We start from the raw sequence: 6000 nt of genomic DNA, 5'->3' as shown, positions 1-6000 counted from the left end.
ATCATTCTTTCTTGAGGTGTTCCTAGGCATATGTCTAGTTGTCTTGGGGTTTCTACCTAGGTTCTCCTTAGCCTTAGATGAGTTAATCCTAGGGTTGGCCTTCCTAGTATTGTTCTTATCTAGGCTAAGATGTTTAGCACCTAAGCACACATGTTGATTTCTATGATTATCATGTTTATCATTCTTGACAATTGCAATAAGACTACTAGCATGTATCTTATTAGAAGTGCAAGAATGAACCTTAGAGGATACCTTAGGGTTTGTCTTCGCTCCCCCTTTACACGTGCTTGGTCTTTTGTCCTTGTGAGATTGTCTCCCCCTTGGACATTGACTCCTATAGTGTCCCCGTTGCTTGCATTGGAAGCACACCACGTGCTCCTTGCCCTTGCGTTTTGGGACTCCGACTTCCTTGATCTTTGGCGCCGGTGGAGTCTTCTTAGTCTTCTTTGGACATTTACTCTTGTAATGTCCAAATTCCCTACACTCAAAACACATTATATGCAATTTACTTGAACTTAAAGTGTTTGAGTTACCTAGGGTTGAGGATGGATGGATGCTCTCTTCTTCATCCCTCCCGGAGGTAGAAGCTTCTTCTTCGTGCTCCGATCTTGAAGAAGAACTCACCTCCTCTTCTTCTTTAGATGTTGAGTAGCCCTCAACTTCTAATTCCTCACCTCCACGATGTGAGCTACTTGGCTCACTAGGCTCCTCTTCATGGCTTGAAGTGGGGCTCTCCTCATGGAGTTTGGCCAAGTTGTTCCACAACTCCTTGGCATTATTGTATCCTCCTATCTTACACAAAATATCATTAGGTAAAGAAAATTCAATGATTTTCGTTACCTCATCATTGATGGTTGATTGGTGGATTTGCTTCTTGGTCCACTCCTTATTCTCTAGGGTTTCTCCTTTCTTGTCCATCGGAGGCTTGAAACATAATTGAACACAACTCCAATTTTCAAGGTTAGTCATAAGAAAATACCTCATTCTTACCTTCCAATACGCGAAGTCGCAGCACTCGTAGAAGGGTGGAAACGTGATGTCTTCTCCGAGTCGATCCATTCTCTAGCTTGTGCTCCTCCGGGTGTTAATCCGACGAAGAGCAACCTTGCTCTGATACCACTTGTTAGGATCCTTCGTACGGAGGCTAGAGAGGGGGGTGTGAATAGCCGACCCCAAATCGTCGCATTTCTACAAAACGTGTTAGCGCAGCGGAAAATAAACACAGAAACGAAAGGAAAAGAAGACAAACCTCAAACAAACCGATGTAACGAGGTTCGGAGATAAACTCCTACTCCTCGGCGTGTCCGTAAGGTGGACGAAGCCTATCAATCCGTCGGTGGATGAGTCCCCGGAGAACCGGCTAATAAATGCTTCTTGTGGGTGGAGAAACCTCACCACAATACTTGTAACAACAAGAAAGGAGTACAAGGAAAGCAAGAAGCAAATACAAACAACAATATGAATGCAACACTCGCTTGCCTTCTCTGTCGATCGGAGGCGATGAAGCAGCAACTTCACAACCCAAACGCAGCAGCTGATCGACGACGAAGCTCACGCGAAGCTTGAGCCTCAACAAAGCTCAACCTCAGAAGCAGAAGCTTCAATCCAAGGAAGAAGAAGAAGAACAAAGGCGGGAGGCTCGCAGCAGCCTCCTTTTATAACCGCAGAAAGCGAAGAAACACGAATAAGTCTGGCGTTGCGTCAGCAGTACTGATCGGATCGTGGACCGATCGTGGATCGGTCCACGCCGATCCATTCCCAGCCTTCGCGTTTCGTCTCGATCGGTCCATGGACCGATCAGAACCTCCTGATCGGTCCGTAGACCGATCAGCTTCTCTTCTCCGAACTTCTTTGTGCCTCCTCGATCGTTGTCGATCGGTCTCGCACCGATCGATAACCCATGAGGCTACTGGATGGTTACCGATCGGTCGGTGACCGATCAGGCTATCGATGTATCCGATCGGTCCCGACCGATCCAAACTCCCAGCCCTAAACCTCAGGCTTCTACACCAACATCCGGTCAACCTTGACCTGTTGGTTCATCATTCCTAGCATCTGGTCACTCCCTTGACCTGTTAGAATTCTCCACCAAGTGTTCGGTCAATCCCTTTGACCCACCTGGGCTTTCCTCTTCGTGCCAAGTATCCGATCACTCCCTTGATCTACTTGGACTTCCCAACACCAGATGTCCGATCACCCTTGATCCATCTGGATTTTCCCTTGCCCGGCTTAACTCACCAGGACTTTCACCTAGCTTCACTCACTAGGGTTTTCACCTGGCTTCACTCACCAGGGTTTCCCGACTGCCTGGCTTCACTCACCAGGACTTCTCCGACTGCCTGGCTTCACTCACCAGGACTTTTCCCCGTGCCAAACTCCCTGTTTGGACTTTCCGTGTGCCAAGCTACCTGCTTGGACTTTTCCCCGTGCCAAGTTTCCGTACTTGGACTTTTCCAGTGCCAAGTCTCCATACTTGGACTTTTCGCGTGCCAAGCTCCCTGCTTGGACTTTTCCCGAATCAGGTCAACCAGGTCAACCTTGACCTAAGGTTGCACCTACAATCTCCCAAACACCTATTCTTGTCAAACATCAAGAATACAACTCTCTTCTCGTCAAACATCGTCAAACATCAAAACACAACTCGAGTCAGGTCAACCAGGTCAACCTTGACCTAAGGTTGCACCAACAAATTTTTATTCTTCTATACTTTGATAATATGAATGCATAAAAATATACTAATTTTATTATATATTAATATCTAATACAATTTATTTTATCATAATCAGATTCTTATATCATTTGAAGAAAAAAATTAAAAATAAGACACATGTTGAAGCATCTATTGTTAATGCATACATTGTCGAGGAAGTAACAACTTTTGCATCATATTATTTTGAGCCTCATATTCAGAGAAAAAAGCGAAGGCCAAGAAGAAATGATGAGGGCCCTATTAATCCCAATTTAATAAACTCATTTTTAATTTTTAACTATCTTGGTCGACCAAGTGGACCATATAAGTAGAGATACTTAACTGGTCAAGAATGACGAGCAACCCATACACATATTTTACTAAATTATCCAGAAGTATCATCATATATATATATATATATATATATATATATATATATATTGTCGATATAAGAGTTTAATCGCTTATGTGAAGCAGAATTTACACCATGTTCAAATCATATGTAAGTAGTCAATTTAAATTGGTTTTCATATAATAATGTTTGTAATAATTGTCGTATTTGATTTTAGGTTCATGATAATCAAACTCACGTTGAGCAAGAATTGCTAATCCATCTGACATGGGGTCCAAAAGCAATGGTATGCACTTGGCTAGCATATTTCATAAACGGATATAATTTTCATACTCAAAATTATGGAATGGAGAAAAGACTATAATGAATAGTGGAGTTTGTGTTAAGTCATCCAATGATAGAGATGCAAGCAATAATTTTTATAGTTTGCTAGATGAAATTATAGCGGTAGAATATCTTGGCCCAGAAATGTGAGTAATTCTATTCATGTGTTGCTGGTTTGACTCTATCAAGATGAAGGTGTATCCATGATATAATTTGGTTGAAATAAATCATAAGAGATTGTATAATAAATATGAATCATTTGTGTTGGCACAGCAAGCAATTCAAGTTTTCTATCCTTCATATCTTAGTTTGAAATGTGATAAAATTGATTGGTGGGTTGTTTGTAAAATGAAAGCATAGAAAAAAAAATTGAGGAATGCTTGGAGGACATTGCTTATCAACAAGAGAAAATTATGAATACATTTCATACTGAGGAATATATTATTCCAACGTTACGAGATCCTAGCAAAATAGTGATAAACATAGATGCAACTAAAATTGATGATGATGATGAGGAGGAGGAGGACAACGACGACGATGAGGATGATAATGAGGACTTTGATTTTTTGTAATGGGTAACTTTTGTTATCTTAATAAAATAAACTTTATGATATTTTATTTTCATATATGATATTGATTTTTTAGGAGTAAATTTAGTTTTAATCTGCAAATTACAAAACTCATAGCTCAATTAGTTAAAAAATATTTTATTTTTAAATTTATATATTTTATCTATTAATACTCTGCATTTTTTTCTTAGGCAATTAAAAGTTATATCCTATCGTCGTCTCAGGGATTTGTGCACTCTCTTATTTTGGAAATATGGTAAGTTTTTTTTTCATATTATTCATTATGCATCATATTTGTATTTACTTTATCATATTTTTAAATTTTCAGAATATGTTTCGATAGGGTGGTCACAGACGGAGATCTCAAGTTACAGCACTTGTAGATATTGTTCCTATACCCCCATCTGATCAGGCAGCACTGTCGCATACACCTAAGCCAGTACCATCGCATACACATATGCCAATACCGTTGCATACAACTATGTCAGTACCTTCCTCTACAGGATCGCCTTCTCCTTCGGTAGTACCTTCACCGATTGAGTCGCCAGTACCCTCTTTCGTTCCTTCCCAACACTTGGTTGCTGAGAGGTCAGACACTCGAGAGTCTATATCCCCTTGTGGAGATTCGTAAGTATAATCAAATTATTTCATTTTTTTTTTAACTATTTTAATTATTTAACTTTTTTTTATAATGTATAATAGATTTGATAATTATGTTCGTGTTATTCACAAAATTAATTGAATCGTGAATAACCATTGGAGAGGAGACTCGATAAGTTATACAAGTACTCCATAACCGACAAGAGAGTTATGGTGGAGTGAATTTAGGATATATCTTACTCATTTCATATCTTAAATAAAAGTAAATATATAAATAGTTATTTTTCTTCCATTAGAGCGATCATTCACTTGGGACATGATTGATGAGATGAAAATAAGGAGGATTTTCATAAAAAAAATGTGGTGATCACATTCACTATGTACTCAATCATGCAAAGTCGAGGGGGAAAAACCACCATTCATCACCGAGAAAAATTGGATAAAGATTTCAAATTTTTGGGAAAGCGAGGAGTTTAAAAAAAGAAGTCACCAAAATAAAATAAATCAATCTTTTAATTATGGAGAGATGTTTGTGACATATGCGGGAGGTTCTATCAATATATATAAGCATAGATGTATATTGGTAATTTTTTAACTCTCCCAATATTTTCTTAATATATTTTAAATTATTTAATAATTTCTAATTATTTTTTTAGACCAAAGAAATGGGTAAGGAGCCTGATTTTATAGATACTTTCACCCCGCATATTTCAGAAAAAAGATAAGACTTGGAGCAATTAAAGTTTGAATAAATTTTGGATCTTAATTTATAACTTAGATTTTATCATTAATGTACCTGCTCTAACTTTATACTCTTGCGTTCTTAAAATTTTGTTCTTGTAAATTTATTTATTTGTTTAATTACAATGCAGGAAAAATATGTTGAGTTAGAGGCAGCACAGAGATGTTTAGCTTCTACTAGTGCTGATATTAAGGGGTATGAGCTGTTTGTTGGTACTGATTTCAATTTATGGATATAAGCAAGAGGGGGCGCGGGGTGGGGAAGGGGAGGAAAGATATTAGGAATGAGTTCTTTGAGCAGAACCCATAGAGTTGGTCATATATCTTCTTCCTCCTCCTCACATACCCAGCAGATGCATAACTTGACTGAAGAGATTTCCCAGTTGAAGGGCATTATAAAGGAAAAGGATCAAGAAATGAGAGAAATGCATTGACAATAAGACTTTATTATGTATTATCTTCAGTTAAGTTTTGTTACAAGTTAAATTCCTCCCGGTGACGGTGATATGGTAATGATGATAATAGCGGTGGTGGTGATTCTTCGTAAATTTATGGTAAATTTTATGTTTGGATTTTTTTTCATGTCATGTTATAGTTGATTCTATATTTTGATTTTACCTTGATAATTTACATGTTATGTCATGTTTGATATATTTTTATAAGTACATCATATGTCATAACTATATAAAAAATATATTCAAATCAATATTATGAGTTTGACATTA

This window comes from Zingiber officinale, chromosome 7B (assembly GCF_018446385.1).
Source record: "Zingiber officinale cultivar Zhangliang chromosome 7B, Zo_v1.1, whole genome shotgun sequence".
In the NCBI taxonomy this organism is placed as follows: Eukaryota; Viridiplantae; Streptophyta; class Magnoliopsida; order Zingiberales; family Zingiberaceae; genus Zingiber; species Zingiber officinale.
The sequence above is the reverse complement of the archived record's forward strand: the minus strand, read 5'-3'. Positions refer to the sequence as shown.